Source organism: Hyperolius riggenbachi, chromosome 12 (genome assembly GCF_040937935.1).
Source record: "Hyperolius riggenbachi isolate aHypRig1 chromosome 12, aHypRig1.pri, whole genome shotgun sequence".
Lineage (NCBI taxonomy): Eukaryota > Metazoa > Chordata > Amphibia > Anura > Hyperoliidae > Hyperolius > Hyperolius riggenbachi.
The window spans coordinates 16,417,193-16,435,433 of record NC_090657.1 but is presented as its reverse complement, the minus strand read 5'-3'; the positions used below and the strand labels follow the sequence as shown (position 1 = coordinate 16,435,433).

Below are 18,241 nucleotides of genomic sequence, written 5' to 3'. Positions count from 1 at the left end.
GAACACACTTGGCAGAATAGCTCCAGATAAATGATATAGAGATACAAAGGGCTATCACACACCAGGAAAAAAGAGCAACAAGGGCTCTTTGTCACACTTCACAGCATTAGCAAAAGCGCTAAGGCTTCCCCCACTGCATGAAAGAGTCCCCAGTACAGTAAGGCTCTGTTTACATCTAAAAATGGAATCACTGACGGCAGCGATTTTCGATTTTTTGCACGTTTTCTCCCGCTCCCAGCGCGTTACGATTTTGTGCAAAGCGCTTTTGTAAAGCAAATCAGTTTTTCTTCACTTCCTGACATCACTCAGGAAGTGAACTCTTTGACCTGGAAAATAATACAATGTATTTATTCCTAAAATCGCAAACCTAGACCAAACCATTAGACCAAAAATCGCCCCAAAATAGTACAGGCACCGCTTTGCAGAGCACAAAGCAGACGAAACTCGCTGATATGAACTCTCTCATAGAGATTCATTGCACAAGCGTTTTGTGGGCGATTTTGAAAAAAGGCCGAAAACGCCCTAGATGTGAACAAGCCCCAAGTCCTCCTCTAACCATGCAAAAAATGCAAGTTCTCTCTATGTCCTTATGGGTACAATCCAATAGCCCAATAGACAGATAAATGGGAGTGAAAATGAAATGAAAACCACCTCACCTTCCAACCAGCTACCGACTGAGCTCTCTGGATATATGCAATCTGCACAATTATATACTATGACTGTGCTACAGGTGGGTCTAGTTATGCAAGTTTACATAGAGATGGTCAGTTAGGTGCAAATAATTTTGAGTTGATGCAGAATTATACATAATTTTGTATGCAGCTTGAAAATTAACCAATCAAGTACTGCTGAGGAGACTTTGATAGGTCCATTTTCAGGCCTCTTTTCCATGGGCAATTGATAGGCAGTGAAATGCCTCTCAAACTCTCACAACTGCTTGCTGCTACCTGATAACTGTTCACTGCCACCTGGTAACGGCTCTCTGCTGCCTGGTAACTGCTTGCTGAGCACACAGTTCAACTGCCCATGGAAAAGAGGCCTCAGGGTGGGAACACACTAGGCAGTGTGTGAAAGTTAGGCCTCTTTTCCACGGACTGTTGAACTGTGTGCTCAGCAAGCAGTTACCAGGCAGCAGTGAGCCGATACTAGACAGCAACAATCAGTTACCAGGCAGTAGTGAGCAGTTGTGAGAGCAGAGCTGGGACAAGGTCCTCCAGCACTTAAAGGGAACCTGAAGTGAGGAAAATTATTTAAAATAAAAACATGATGTAGCTGCAAATGAATGTTACATACTCACCTCGCCGCCAGTTCCTCTCAGAGGCTCACCATTTTCTTCTTACAGAGATCCCTTCCAGTTCTGACAATATTTTGTCAGAACTGAAATATACCAGTTGCTGTCAGTTATATAGCAGCAGCTGTCAGTTACAACTGAATGTGCAAGGTAATGTCCAGGTTTCCCTATGGCTCACGTGGGTGATATTACAGTTTGACAGTGTGCAGACCAGGAAGCTGTTAGGGGGTAATGGTCATTTTTAAAATGGAGGATAGAGAAATCCATTGATCACAGTGGAAAAATGGGACGCAGGAGAGAAGAAAGAGATTGGGCTCTATTCTCAAAGAGCCAAATTTTCCGCAAAATGATACCGCTATATTCCCGCCAGCGGTAAACTCCGCATTTTTTCCACATTAACTAATATTTTCCGCATGTTTTCCGCATGCGGGAAAAAAGATGCGGAAACAGGCATTATTCATGCGGGAATGATGCGGTAAAAAGGTCGCATGAAAAAGTGTTTAAAAAAAAAAAGTTAAAGTCCAGCAAGCACAGCCCTTAAGCCTCCAGACTTCATTAAAGTCAATGGGATGCGGAATACATCACCTACTACTTGTAGGTGATAAAAATTCGGTAATTAACGAAGAAATGATGCGCCTGAACATCTTTGAGAATTGATCTTTTATTGCGGAAAATACCGACTTTTGCGGAAATTTTACCGCATGAATCCCGCACTTTTATCACACTTTTTCCGCATGCGGAAAAAACATGCGGAACATTTTGAGAATCCCAACTTGCCGGTATTTTGGGTGCAAACTTCCCGCATGTACTTTACCGCATGCGGGAAGTCTTTGAGAATAGAGCCCATTGAGGAGTAGACTACACAGGAGGTAAGTATGACCTGTGTATGGTCATTTTGACTTATTTTCAGTTCAGGTTCTCTTTAACGCTGAGACACCAAAGTGTGCCCCTTCATCCCTTGCAAAAATTATATACAGTATGTATCCGGTGCACAGGTCCTTAGTATTATAGTAAACTCCCTAGGCTTCCTAGGAAGGCTGGGATGCAAAAAACTCCGCACTCTACCAAAAAAGAGCAAACTGCCACCCAACAACTATAAACATACAAATGTTAGTACAAATAGTCTCTACGAGGCATAATCAGCAATTCCACTTCAGCCACATGCTATGCTTGTTAAGTGACACCGGCTTACCGCTCCGTTGGCAGACAAGATTGTATCACCACTGGCTCTCCACTTAGCGTCCTGCGTTCACTTCAGCGTCCTGCAGTGTTACAGGTATCTGTAAGTGCCAGCTGTGCCCCTCTCCACGCCACATACCAGCGGAACCTCGCCCGCATGTGGGTTCCGTTATCTGCTCCTCATTTCCAGCACGTCAGGCTACACCTGTATACGTGTTACACCCACTGACGTGGACTTTGTCGGAACAATGATGCTGTGGTCGGCCCTCCATCCCTCCCACCCCAGCCGTCACACACTGATTGCTATTAGACTAAGAGGCGCCCCAGGGCCCCCAACATCTTAATCTCTAGCTTGCAATCACTGTCATGTATCCCATTTTCTTATTCCAATCTTCTCTGCTTCAAAAACAATAGAGGAATGATAGCTGAGTGAGTTGTGAACACCCTCCTACTTGCGCCCTGAGGCTGGCGCCTCTCTCGCCTCTGCCTCGGCCCGACCCATGGTAAGAGTTTGAGAGGCATTCACTGCCTATCAACAGGCCATGTAAAAGTGGCCTTAGCGTTTTGCTGCATATCTGTTTGTGCATTTTCAGGGCTCGTTCATACTAAGGCCTCTTTTCCGCCAGGCTGCAGTGAGCAGTTATTAGGCAGCAGTGAGCGGTTACCAGGCAGCAGCAAGCAGCTGTGAGAGTTTGAGAGGCATTTTACTGCCTATCAACAGTCCATGGAAAAGAGGCCTAAGGGCATTTAAGCCTTTTTTTTGAAGCGCAGGCGATTTTCAAAATCACACATAAAACGCTTGTTCAATGAATCTCTGTGAGAAGGTTCATATCAGCGCGTTGCGCCCGCATTGCGGTTAGCAAAGTGGTGCCAGTAACATTTTTGGGGCATTTTTTCTATAATGGAAGGTATAGAAAAAATGCAAAACACTCATTTTTAAGAATAAATACATTGTATATATTATTTTCTGGGTCAAAGAGTTCACTTCCTGACTTGCGTCAGGAAGTGAATTGCAAAACCGCCCTGGAAAAGCGCTTAGAAAAGTGCTTTTACCAGAAACGCAGGGTGCAGTGGAGCACCGGGAGGGGGGGAAAAAGCGCACAAAAATGCAAAACGCTTGTGAATGAGGCTTTTGAAAAACAGAAACGAGATCGAGAGCCTGATATGGTGCAGTATGTCAGGATGAAATGGAATTAAATGCAGGGGCGTCGCTAGCCCTATTTTGGGGGGCACGTGCCCCCAATCTGTCCTGGGGTGCCACGGATCTCTTCCCCAGGGCGCCGCCCGGCCGCCGCTCACACCCTCTGTCCGTGGCTCCCTCCAGCCGCAGCCGCGTCACTCAGACCTCGATCAGGTGGCGACCAATCATGCGGGCGCTAGGACCCAGCGCCCGCACTGATATGCGGAAGTGACATCACTTCCGCATATAGAGCGGGTGCGTCCGGCGCCCGCTCGTATTGGTTGGGTCGCCGCTGATCCTGAGGTCTGCTGGCTGCGAGTGCGAGGTAAGGGGGGAGGGGCGGCAGGGGCTCCCTGTCACTCACTACCTAAAGGGGCTCCCTGGCACTCACTCACTACCTAAAGGGGCTCCCTGGCACTCACTCACTACCTAAAGGGGCCCCCTGTCACTCACTCACTACCTAAAGGGGCTCCCTGGCACTCACTCACTGCCTAAAGGGGCTCCCTGTCACTCACTCACTACCTAAAGGGGCTCCCTGGCACTCACTCACTGCCTAAAGGGGCTCCCTGGCACTTACTCACTACCTAAAGGGGGTCCCGTCACTCACTCACTACCTAAAGGGGCTCCCTGTCACTCACTCACTACCTAAAGGGGCTCCCTGGCACTCACTCACTACCTAAAGGGGCTCCCTGGCACTCACTCACTACCTAAAGGGGCTCCCTGGCACTCACTCACTACCTAAAGGAGGTTCCCTGGCACTCACTGCCTAAAGGGGCTCCCTGACACTCAATGCCTAAAGGGGCTTCCTGTCACTCACTCACTGCCTAAAGGGGCTCCCTGTCACTCACTCACTACCTAAAGGGGCTCCCTGTCACTCACTCACTACCTAAAGGGGCTCCCTGTCACTCACTCACTACCTAAAGGGGCTCCCTGTCACTCAGTATTGGGGTCCCTGTCACTCACTACCTAACTGGAGGCGCCTGTCACTCACTAGCTAACCTGGGGGTCCCTGTCACTCACTACCTAACTTGGGGGGCTACCATATTAAGGGGGCATTCTGCCTATTTATGTGAAATGCTGTCTATTTATGTGCCTCATGACTGCTGAATTTGTCTTGTTGGGGGCCTCATGATTTGTTGGAGGCCTCATGATTGCTGAATTTGTCTTGTTGGGAGCCTTATAATTTGTTGGGGGCCTCAAGATTGCTGAATTTGTCTTGTTGGGGGCCTCATGATTTGTTGGAGGCCTCATGATTGCTGAATTTGTCTTGTTGGGGGCCTCATGATTTGTTGGGGGCCTCATGATTGCTGAATTTGTCATGTTGGGGGCCTCACGATTGCTGAATTTGTCATGTCGGGGGCCTCACGATTGCTGAATTTGTCATGTCGGGGCCCACACGATTGCTGAATTTGTCTTGTCGGGGGCCTCATGATTGCTGAATTTGTCTTGTTGGGGGTCACATGATTGCTAACTGCGAGACTATGGGAAAAGCTGAATCCTTATCATATGAGACAATAGCATTAAACCTACTTTTTTAGCTTTTTAAAACAGAAAATAAAACTAGGAGGTTCTAAAAAATGGAATACATTTTTCAGGAATAGGATGGATGAAATTGTTTATCTTCACAGTTTATTTTCAACTTGGATTTTCCATAATGTTCATGTACGAGTTATAACGTTTGTACAGTATTTAGTTTAAATTGCTGTTGCCACTTTGCGATAGATAAGTGACTTTTGGGTTGCAGTTTGGGCACTCTGCCTCCAAAAGGTTCGCCACCACTGTCATAATCTGATGTCCCACCATTGCTAGGCTCATGCAAATTTGTCTCCGCCCGTTACCACACCTATATTCTGGTCCATGGCCCACCCATTTTTCGGTGCGGCGCGATAAGCACGCCGCACAACGTGATCCTCATATTTTTGGCACGCTAGCTGTAGTGTGCTGAATTCTGCTGCCTACAGTATGTACAGTATACGCTGTTCTCTAGTGCTTGCACTGTGTGCTGATTTACCTCCAGTGTGTACAGTGTAAGGTGTTACTCTGTGCCTTTACTGATTGTAAACCAGCTGTATTGTATGCTGATCCCTGCAACATACTTTCAGTATGTACAGTATTAGCTGTAAAGCCTGGTGCACACATACAATTTTGATTAGCCAATTTTAGCTCGGTTCATAAAATTCATTGTCTGTTGGCCCACTTACTGCACGGGGGGTGGTAAAATTGGGGGTCAGTGATTGACCAATTAAAATTGTATGTGCGTATACATCTTTGATCTATGCCTATACTGATTGTAAATTATCTAAATAAAGGACAGGGGGCTCCATCCAATATTTTGATGGGCAGGCCCGTTATCTGTAGCTTACATCGCTGCTAAGTTCATGTACATTTGGCCCCACCCATGGCCACGCCCACTCACCTCATGGCCACGCCCATTTTGCCACGGCGCGCTGCGTGCACCGCATATACCTCCCCACCTGGTGCCCACTGGTGCCCCCGATCTCGAAGGACCCTAGAAACACCCCTGATTAAATGTAAATCAATAGTAAATGTACTCACAAGGTTGGGTTACAGCAAAGGCAACCACTGGAACGGCAGGTGGGGAGAATTATAACCTGACCCCACTCAGGTATTTAAAGGGATACTGAAGGGGGGTCGGGGGAAAATGAGCTGAACTTACCCGGGGCTTCTAAAGGTCCCCCGCAGACATCCTGTGTTGGCGCAGCCGCTCACCGATGCTCCGGCCCCGCCTCCAGTTCACTTCTGGAATTTCAGACTTTAAAGTCAGAAAACCACTGCGCCTGCACGTCCGTGTCCTCGCTCCCGCTGATGTCACCAGGAGTGTACTGCGCAGACACAGACCATACTGGGCCTGCGCTGTGCGCTCTTGATGACATCAGCAGAATCGAGGACACGGCAACGCAGGCGCAGTGGTTTTACAGACTTTAAAGTCTGAAATTCCAGAAGTGAACTGGAGGCGGTGCTGGAGCATCGGTGAGTGGCTGCGCCAACACAGGATGTCTGCGGGGGGACCGTTAGAAGCCCCAGGTAAGTTCAACTCATTTTCCCCCAGTATCCTTTTAAAATGTCGCTCTCTGTAGACAGGAATAACAGGTGGAGATGCACCCCTTCACCCAGGGTGGACTTAATCAACGGAATAATCGAACACAACAGAGGCGCCAGCAAGAATAAAGAGGCGTTCTTACCAGAACTTGACCTTCTAATGTGTTTTCTCCGCTCTTGATTGCCTGATGAAGCGGGAGCTTTCCCCGTGAAACGCGTTGCATACACTTGGAGAATCTCCAATAAATAATATTGTTGTTTATTGACGGCTCATTGGCTGGTCTTTACTTGAGAGAGATGAGTCCACCTACATCCCTCCTTTTAAACGGTTTTTAAATATTTTATTCTTGCTGGCGCCTCTGTTGTGTTCGATTATTCCGCTTGTGAATGAGGCCTCAGTGTGTTTTTGTTCCGCACATGCGTTTTTCTTGCGTTTTGCATGCGTTTTAATGCATTTGTGGTTTGCATATATAAATCGAATATGCGTTTTATACTAATCACTAGGAAGTAAACAGGAAGTGGAAATAAATCAAACTTGTTTAAAAAAAACACACTAAGACGCAATAAAACGCAATACCTCTGCATCACCATTGACATTCATGATATGCGTTTTAGATGCATTTCGGAAAAATATGCAGCAAGTCCTGCGCTTTAAAAAAAACGCACATTGCAGAGCGCAAACATGCGTTTTTCCATGCGGCCCATTGATTTGCATTATGTGCATTTTCCACAACGCTAGCATTTTTACCTAGTGTGTTCCTAGCCTCAAGCTGAAAACATTTGCATACAAAATTTGCATAATCCTGCATGTGGGTAGGAACACACTAGGCAGAATAGTATATATGCGTTTTCCACTATGGGCTCTATTCATAAAACATTTGCGGTAAAAAAAATCTTGGAGGGAAAACACTGCATCGGTATTTTAGACTTTTGTGTGCTAATTCATATAAATGTTTGTGATAATAGGTCGGGGAATTCCCGCACTAAACTGGCGGTGCTGCTGAGTTGTTACATTTGCTGGCTGAGTTGATACATTTTCTCCTGCAGAGACAACGTTAGTATAAAGGAGGCAGCCCCAGCATCCCTTTACATGTGCATTTTCTGACTCTCCTTCTGAATCTGCACTGAATCTGTCTATTAGTCTTTCTAAACAATCTATTTAATTGCTGCAGCTTAGAAGAACTTCAATAAATGTTACACATGCAGGCTTTCTGATGTGAAATTTATCTGAAAACAGGTACCCAAGGGGTTAAAAAAACACAGCCTTGGTATTCCGGAATGCCTTGTCTGCTCTCCTCTCACTGCAGCTGCCTGGGAGGTCTTTCTCATTCACTTAGCTCAGGGGAGCCTCTAGGCATAGGCAGTACAGGCCATTGCCTGGAGTGCCATTGGTCCTGGGGGCGCCATGTTGTTGGATTAAGCCACACCCCCTGGATTAAGCCATGCCTCCTGACTAAGCCACGCCCCCACTGGTGTTCTATTACTTGCTTCTAATGCATCTGCTTAGCGTAATTTGCAGGCAGCTGCCACCGTGTCCCTTCATGCCTTGTACATTCCCCCCCCTCCCCCCCGTGCTTCCTTCTGTCCCTTTTGTGCCTCCTTCTGTCTCCTTCAGTCCCTTGTGCCATGTCTGATCCTGTTTGTCCTCCTGTCTCCCTTTATGCCTCCTGTCTCCCTTTGTGCCTCCTTCAGTCCCCTGTGCCACCTCTGCCTCCTTATGTCCCCTTGTGCCTTTCTTTGTCCCCCTGTGCTACCTCTGCCCCCCTATTCCTCCTTCAGTCCCACTCTGCCTCCTTCTGTCTCCCTTTGTACCTCGTTCTGTCTCCATGTGCCTCTTCCGTCCCCATGTGCCACCTCTATCCCCTGCACCTTCCTCTGTCCTCCTGTGCCTCCTTCTGTGCCCTTTTCTGTGCCCCTGTGGCTCTGTCTTTCCCCATCTGCCTCCTTCTGTCTCCCCATGCTTTCTTACATCCCCCTCTGCCTTCTTCTGTCACCCCTTTGTGGCTCCTTCTGTCCCCCTTTATGCATCCTTCTGTTCCCCTTTCTGCCTCCTATTGTCTCTCTGTGCCTCCTTCTGGCCCCTTTGTGCTTTTTATTGTCCCCCATTGTGCCTCCTTCTGCATCTTTTGTGTCTCCTCCTGTCCCCTGTGTGCCTCCTTCAGTCCCCCTGTGCCTCCTTTTGTCCCCTTTTGTGCTTCAATCTGTCCCCCATTGTGCCTCTGTCTGCCCCCCCCCCCACGTGTGCCTCCTTCAGGCCCCTGTGCCACACACTGTCTTTTTTGTGCCTCCTTCTGGCCCTCATGCCTTCTTCTGTCCCCCTGTACCACCCGCTGCCCCTCTGTGGACCTCCTTCTGTCCTCCTGTGCCTCCTTCTGTCCTTCTTTGTGTCTCATTCTGTCCCTCATTGTGCCTCCTTTTGTTGCCCATTGTGCCTCCTTGTGTCCCCCTGTGTGCCTCCTTCTGTTCCCTTGTGCCCCCTTCTGTCCTCCTTTGTGACTTCTTCTGACCCTCATGCCTCTTTCTGTCCCCCTGTGCCTCCCTATGTCGCCCTGTCTGCCTTATTCAGTCCCCGTGTCTCCTTCTGTTTCACTTTGTGCATCATGAAAGTGGAGCCCTGCCTATGTGTATTTTCTGGTGAAATGCTGCCGCATTGTGTATTTTTTTAGTGAAACGCTGCCAGCATTGTGAATTTTCTGGTGAAATGCTGCCGCGTGTACATGTATTTTTCTGGAAAAATGCTGCTGCAATATGATTATTTTCTGGTGAAACACTGCTGCAATACGATTATTTTCTGATGAAAGGATTCTGCAATACGTGTATTTTCTGGTGAAACGCTGCCGCATTACAACTATTTTCATGGGGGGGATGCCATGGGAGTGGGGGCGGCACAGGTTTTCTCGCCTGGAGTGACAAAATGGCTAGAGGCACCCCTGACTTAGCTGTTATCTTGCCTGTTATTGCTGGCTTATCGCCTTATCTAAACAGCCGGGTTTCTCCGCACACATTCCGCCTGCTCTAATCTTTATGAATTAACCTTCAGTGACATGTGTTGTGATAATCTCCACACAAGGCGGTAATTTCCCCGCACTGCACAGGAATGTCAGATTTTCATGCGGAAACAGCCTTTATGAATACCCACTTTGCTAAATGGTCAGAAAAGTCAGCTGTTTCGAGCGGAAAACTTGCGGTATAGTTTTATGAATAGAGCCCTATGTCTATGGGGAAAGCTCATGCGATTCTGCCTAGTGTTTGTCTTCCCTCAACCTAAAATTATTTGTATCTCATTGACCATCCCGGATTCCCGGACATACAGGATTCCAATAAATCAGTGCTGTCCAACTACATGAGCAGAGGGAATGTCTAGCACCAGATGTTTCAGCTGAAGGGGGCGGAGCATCAATGATGGAGCCAAGTGCTTCAGGGGCGGAGCCAAGCACAAACAAAAGGTGGGCCAGCCACAGGAGGGCGCCTGACACAAAAAATAGGTTGTGAAAGTGAGTGCAGCCCAGGGGCCCATTCGGCCTCAATTGGACAGCCCAGCAATAAATAATGCAAGGGGGGGGGGGCGTAAAACACGAGAGCCGTGGTTGCTCTTTTTTCATGTTGTGAGATGCAGTCCTTTGTATTTATATATTCTTTATCTGGAGATTGAGGAGCTCCATTGCTGTATGCATGCAGGGTTTGTGCTGTTTACCCCCAAACATTATTTATTATAATCCTCTGTGAGAGTGCATAACCACATCCACCCCTAGCACAGTCATGACATACAATCAGGGTTGTACTGGGCCGCCGAAGTACTGTTTTTTCACCGGGAAGCCCTGCCATGTCTCCAGTAGGCCCTGCCTCCATGTCGCCGCGATGCGTGATTCCTTTTGAAGCCTGGCTTATTCCCCGTGCGGCTAAGTAGAAAAAAAGCATTAGGACGCCTCCTATGTCCCTCCCTCCAATCAGTGAGGCTCTTTTTGGGGACCAGCACCTTGGGCCAGTGAAAACCAGAGAGATGGCGGAAAGAGCCCACCCCCACAACACCCATTGTCCAATTGAGAAGCAGCAGCGGACATGCAAGAGAAGTGTGAGGCTGAGCACCGCATGCTGTGGGTACAGGAGCAGCAGGATGCCAGGCCGTGAAGGTCCCAGTGTTTTCCCCCAGCCAGGCTCTATTCAGCACGCAGCATTGCAGCAGCCAGCTGAGCCAGGTAACCTGTGCACAGCTTAGTCAGACAGACGATCACTGAGCAGCTGGTGATAAATCGTGCTGGAAAGGGTCATGGGCAGTCGGGGATGGAATGTATGTGCGGAGTGGAGGGCTGTGGGCAGTGCAGGGCAGGCATGGTCGGAAGAACCCATTTCCGTTTCCGAGACAATTCCGCATACCGTCATACCGAAATTCCGCTACCGTTTCATTCCGACGGTATTCCAGAGCTGTTCCGCGGAATTCCGACGTATCCGGAATTCCGTCTGAAAAATTTTAAAATATCCCTTCCTCCTCCATCCCTCCATCCTCTTATGTCATCAAGTAGGGAATTGCAGATTTTCAAAACAGCTTATATACCATAGCTGGGATTTGAACCCAGGATGCAGTATGTAGTAGGTATCTGTCTTACCCTCTAGACCATGAACCACACTACATGCTAAAGCTGGCCTAGCATAAACCATACTACCATTATGATCAATTCAATAGAAAAAGTAGCATGAATAAGGATTTGTACTTTTTGAAAAGCATGCTTATATTCCATAGCTGGGATTTGAACCCAGGACACAGTGGGTAGTAGGTATCTGTCTTACCCTCTAGACCATGAACCACACTACATGCTAAAGCTGGCCTAGCATAAAGCATACTACCATTATGATCAATTCAATAGTAAAAGTAGCATGATTAAGGGTTTGTACTTTTTGAAAAGCATGCTTATATACCATAGCTGGGATTTGAACCCAGGACGCAGTGTGTAGTAGGTATCTGTCTTACCCTCTAGACCATAAACCACACTACATGGTAGTAGGTATCTGTCTTACCCACTAGACCATCAACCACACTCAGGGCCAGGCTGAGGCAGAGGCTGGAGAGGCTCCAGCCTCAGGGCGCAGTGTAGGAGGGGGTGCACAATTCATTCAGCTGTCATTCCCAATTGTGTTTGAAGCAGAAAGAAATAAGAAAAGGTGATACATGGCAGTGACTGCAAGCCAGATAAGTAGAGATTAAGGTGTTGGGGGGGTTGGGGGCCCTGGGGCACCTCTTAGTGTAATAGCAATCAGTGTGTGACGGCTGGGGTGGGAGGGATGGGGGGGCGCACTTTGCTGTCTCAGCCTTGGGTGCTGAAGGACCTTGTCCCACCTCCACCTCTGCTAAAGCTGGCGTAGCATGTACCATACTACCATTATGATCAATTCAATAGATATGCTATGGTATATAAGCATGCTTTTCAAAAAGTACAAATCCTTAATCATGCTACTTTTTCTATGGAATTGATCATAATGGTAGTATGGTTTATGCTAGGCCAGCTTTAGCATGTAGTGTGGTTCATGGTCTAGAGGTTAAGACAGATACCTACTACACACTGTGTCCTGGGTTCAAATCCCAGCTATGGTATATAAGCATGCTTTTCAAAAAGTACAAATCCTTATTCATGCTACTTTTTCTATTGAATTGATCATAATGGTAGTATGCTTTATGCTAGGCCAGCTTTAGCATGTAGTGTGGTTCATGGTCTAGGGGGTAAGACAGATACCTACTACACACTGCGTCCTGGGTTCAAATCCCAGCTATGGTATATAAGCATGCTTTTCAAAAAGTACAAATCCTTATTCATGCTACTTTTTCTATTGAATTGATCATAATGGTAGTATGCTTTATGCTAGGCCAGCTTTAGTATGTAGTGTGGTTCATGGTCTAGAGGGTAAGACAGATACCTACTACACACTGCGTCCTGGGTTCAAATCCCAGCTATGGTATATAAGCATGCTTTTCAAAAAGTACAAATCCTTAATCATGCCACTTTTACTATCGAATTGATCATAATGGTAGTATGCTTTATGCTAGGCCAGCTTTAGTATGTAGTGTGGTTCATGGTCTAGAGCCTAGGTTCTCAATGTGTGGTACGTGTACCCCAGTGGGTACTCCTGATGGTCCCAGGGGGTACTCGGGCTTCATATACTTAACTAAGAATAGCAAATTTTGAGTTTTAGAAAATAATTCTTATTTAAACACCAAATTAGTAATTAGCAAATTAAAAGCAATAGTAAATGCTTGAAAATAGTTTAAAACCAATTGTCATGTACTACGATTAAATATATATTTGTCAAGGGGTACTTGCGATAATGTTTACTATGCTAGGGGGTACTTAGTGAGTACAGGGTTTTAGAAGGGGTGCATACCAATAAAATGTTGAGAAACACTGGTCTAGAGGGTAAGACAGATACCTACTACACACTGTGTCCTGGGTTCAAATCCCAGCTATGGTATATAAGCTGTTTTGAAAATCTGCAATTCCCTACTTGATGGATGGATGGAGGAGGAATTTCCGTGGAATTCCGTTTAAGAGGTATAGGAATTCCGTTCCGACCACCGGAATCGGAATTAGCTAATTCCGGTCGGAATCACGAAATTAATAATTCCGCGGAATTTTCCGACCATCCCTAGTGCAGGGGGAGATGGAGGCAGGCACGCACCCAGCATACTTTAAAAGTTTTGTTCCAAGCAGGGTTAATTAACCACTTGGTTGCTGCAGGGTACAGGATTCCACTTCCCAGAGCTAATCACCTATGGATAATACTGCTGTGATAAAATTGACTTGCCTGCCAGCAGCAGCATTTCACATAAATACAGCAGCCAGTAAACACATGTGAAATACTGCCATTCCCTGTCTACATGCACCCTATCCAGCACTTTAGTGTATTGTATGCTACCCTGCTCAAAATATGCCACCCTGCCAGTGCCCTACTCATCCCTAGTGCTTATGTGCCACCTTGTCAGCACTACTTAGTGTTGTGCCTCAGTACCTGTGGAGTGGATCACATTGCAAACCACTTTACTCAGTGCTGTACACACCATGAGGATTAGATTGTGAGCTCTTCTGAGGACAATCAGTGACATAACTATGTACTCTGTAAAGTGCTGCAGAAGATGTCAGTGCTTGTGCTGGAGGACAGCTGTGGGGGAGAAATGACAGCTGTCCTCCAGCACAAGCACTGACATCTTCTGCAGCACTTTACAGAGTACATAGTCATGTCACTGATTGTCCTCAGAGGAGCTCACACTCTAATCCTACCTTAGTCATAGCCTTATGGCCTACCATATTATTATTATGTATTTATATAGCACTGACATCTGGCCCTGGCCCTGTCCATGATACATCATGACCACTCCCACCTTCTGGTGCAAGATCACGCCCCTTTTTCACCACAGTCATGGGATGTGTGGGCCCCCAGTGTCCCAGTCCAACCCTGCAATTTCGCGATCGCGCGAAACGCGAACATTCGCATGAAAACGGCTGTGCTATCAGTTAGCACTCTTTTGTGAATCAAGCCCTAGGTGTTTCTGAGATTAATGACCTCCATTCACAATAAATGTGCGGTAAAAACAGAAATAATTGCCGACATCGGTCATTACAACTTTTTTTTTTTACCACATCACAAATTGTTTTCGGAGTGCGAATAAAGGTCGGTAAAAAAGTGCGGTAACAAGGCATTAATAGATTACCACTTCACTACTGAGGGTTGTTTTCCCTTCTGTACCAGAGTAATTTTCACCTTTCAGCGCTCCTCCCATTCATTCGCCTATAACTTTATTACTACTCATCCCAACAAAATGATTTATATCTTGTTTTTCACTACCAATTAGGCTTTCTTTGGGTGGCACATTTTGCTAAGAATTATTTTATACTAAATGCATTTTAACAAGAAAAATAAGAAAAAAATTGAAAAAATTCTGTTGATCCAGAGGAAGGCAAAAAAAAACCTTACAAGGCATGGTCCAATTAGCCCCAAAAGGAAAAAAAATTCCTTCCCGACTCCAGATGGCAATCAGATAAAATCCCTGGATCTACATCATTAGGCATTACCTGGATGTCTTTCAATGCAAGGAAAGCATCTAAGCCCCCTTTAAATGCAGGTATAGCGTTTGCCATAACTACTTCCTGTGGCAATGCATTCCACATCTTAGGCCCGGTTCACATTGGCGTTATTTTGCGGACCGCAGCCGGACCGCATACAACGGAAATGGAACGGACGAGAAAGGGTCCAATGTTAATCAATGGATCCGTACGCACTCATCCGTTCCACCGGATCCGGATGCGTTTTGCGGTCTGGCCTGCGTTTCGGAATTTTCCAACCTGCACCTTTATTCCTGACTGGTACCTCCGTCCTCCGCTGCCGGAACGGATCCGGACGAAAAACCCAGCACAACAGGAACCAATAGAAAACGGAAGTGTCACAACACACTGCCTGATAAAAGCCGGACGTTCTATCCCACTTCCTGTGTGTTTTCAATGGTACAGGCGGCCATTCTGGATAGTGACACATTTGCCCAGCGTTGTGTGAGTGGGACAGCTCCCAGTTTCTCATAGAGCTGTTTGGGAACATGGTAGAGCTCAGGGAATACTCCATTGAGGACCTGATTGTCCAGGTGCAGGGGAAACCTGCCCTGTGGGACATGTTTCACCTTGCCCACTTACCCGTGTCCCTGCCACCCTTGGCCTTGCCACCCGTGGCCCTCCCACGTTCAGTGCCACCTTTGTATCATGCATGTGTGTCTGGGCCGCAGGTGCAAGGGCTATCGGCCTGTGGCCTAGACACGCATGCTCTGAGCACACACTCACAACAGATGTCCACTTTAAACAAAAACCAAACATTTATTAAGAAGAACATTACAAATTACCAAAAATTAAACCATGTATACATAATAAAACCAAGTATATACATATTTACAAAATTGCTTGTCCCTCAGGGCTCACAAGGTAGTCTGCCAATCTGTCCCTATTTTGGAGGCAGACTGTTCGGGCCCTTGTAGCATACCTCCTCATTGGCTGCAGTGGAAGCGCATTTGGCGTGTCTGGAACGTCCACTTCCTCCTGGTGCACAAAGTTGTGGAGGATGCACGCTGCCTTCACAACGTCGACCGCATTGGCCGGTTTCAGCAACATCCTCTATTTGGACACCAGGATCCCAAATGTGCATTCCACCATTCTGCGAGCACGGCTCAGCCGAGCGTTGAAGTGGGTTGCCTTGCACTGAGGCCCCTGTCTGGGTATGGCCGCATCACGTGGCCGGACAAGGCGAAAGCCTCATCTCCGACAAACACAAAGGGGTAGGCAGGTCCCCTTCTCCCAGGCCACGGTCTGTCTCTGGGTAGCTGCAGTGTTCCTTCCTCCATCCGCTGGCACAGGGTCGTACGTTGGAATATTCCAGAGTCATTGGAACTTCCATATGACCCCACATCCACGTAGACAAACTTATAGTCCGCATCCGCCATAGCCATTAGGACAATGCTAAAGTATTTTTTATAATTGAAGTAATGGCTGCCACTCCTCAAGGGTTTTTGAATCCTGATGTGTTTGCCGTCCAGCGCACCAACACAATTTGGAAACTTGCACACGGTCAAGAAGAGCTTGGCGATCTCCTCCCATTTCTTGGTGTCCCGGCACAGGCATATATCTGGCACTCAGCCTTCTCCATAGGATTCTGGAGGTCCTAACAACAATGCCCGCCACCGTGCTCTTCCCAATCCGGAATGTGACATGTAGCGATGCATGCGTTTGTCCAGTCGCGATGTACCTACGAGAGAAAAAATCAAATTTAATTTTTTTGTCTTTGCAGTGGAAAAATTTAAAACAAGATGGCGGTGCGTAAGGGACGCCTACGTCAAAGACCTTAGGCTGACCAACAAGGAGCAGCAAAGTGGGAGTGGGTCCTCCGGAAGGCAACCGTACTGCTATGCGAGACAGTTGTCCTTCCTGCGACCACTACTTTGACCATTTATCGACATTGTATATGATATGACTGACAACATAATATATGATGTTAACATTCTCCTTTGTATTATCTACAGGACGGAAGACAACTTTGAGGCCCATGAACCACATGAGCTTCTAGACACAAGCGGGGAGGAGACTATCGACGATTCTGTGACACTACGTTCCAACCAGAAGAAGACAGGACTCCTCCGACTCAAGGAGGTCTAGCGATGAGTTAGTTGGTGGTATGTTGGACTATTCCCAAACTGGTCCTGCAGAGTGCAGACCAAGAAGTCGGGGATACCCCAACCCCTGACGTGGCTGAGACCAATGAGCCAGGTGAGGAAGAACAAACAGAGGACATTCCGGTGCAACAGCCCCGTCGCACTACGCCCACCCAAAGAAGAGTCAGAACTGAGGACAACACACCATCAAGCAGGCATACACCTGGACCTGTCCCCACAAGAAGAGAGACGGAGGCAGAAATGTCTGGGGCAGTTTCAGGCCTACTAGGCATTCTGCGTAGCCAGGAGACTATACTGACCAGGCAGCTGACAGATGGTGACAGAGGACATTAAATGAAGCCGTATCGGGCACATATTGAGTCTCTGCAGAGAGAGTAAGAGACTGTGCATAAGCACTACCAAGACGAGCTTAAACTTTTGCATGAGCAATATCGTTACCAGTTCGAACAATTGCGACTTGAACACCACCAACAAGTGTCCCAGAAGCAGCAGCAGATGCAGCAGCAAAATTGTGAGCTGATGCAACAGCAGACACACCCCGGCTACCATACCCATATGTCCTTAATTCCGTTTTTGGACAAAGTACCAGCTATCAACATGCTAGCGTGCCACTCCAGCTTACTAGAGGCTCTCAAACTGCACATGGAACAACCGTTCAGAGCAACAACAACTGTCCCTGGACATCATTGTCCCAAAGCTACCAGGGTTACAGAGGAGGTACATAAACACAGTTGACAACAGGAGGGTCAAGCACTTCCAGTGTGAGTACCCCTGACACTACAGATTTCCCAGCTTCACCTAGCCTTGTTTTCCATGGAACTGGTGCAGAACCCAAATAGTAAACGACTATGTAGCACTTGGTCATTCCCCTTGGACATAGCCTTCAGAACCTGGAATTAAGGAAACATATGAGGACTTGGCTTGGCCTCTGGTCTTGCCATCTCCTGTTTCCTCGATTCCAGGTTCAGAGGGCTATGTCCAAGAGGATATCTACAAACATTTGTTCACTTTAGTATCTAGGGCAGAGGTTCCCAACCGGTGTGCCGCGACACATTTATGTGTCGCGGCAGCACCAGCTATGTGTCGCCGCTCTCTGCTCCCCCTGCTCGTCTGGGCTCACCCCTCCATAACATTGCGGCGGTGGCTGGCAGCGGCGGCGGGACTTACCTCCTCCAGTGTACCGGCGAGTGGACGCTGTGCGTGCGTGCTTGCAGCTAGTCTGGTCTTCACTAGACCAGACTAGCTGCACGCATAGGCACAGCGTCCACTCGCCGAAACACTGGAGGAGGTAAGTCCCGCCCACCGCCGCCGCTGCCAGCCACCGCCGCCGCAATGTTAT

At 47.5% G+C, this 18,241-nt stretch overlaps 1 protein-coding gene across 1 annotated transcript in view; it reads right to left on the bottom strand.

The window, feature by feature from the left end:
* LOC137541306 (uncharacterized) overlaps positions 1-18,241 on the bottom strand; it is a 141,086-nt gene that overhangs the window by 108,403 nt on the left and 14,442 nt on the right. The gene's annotated exons all lie outside the window — the stretch shown is intronic.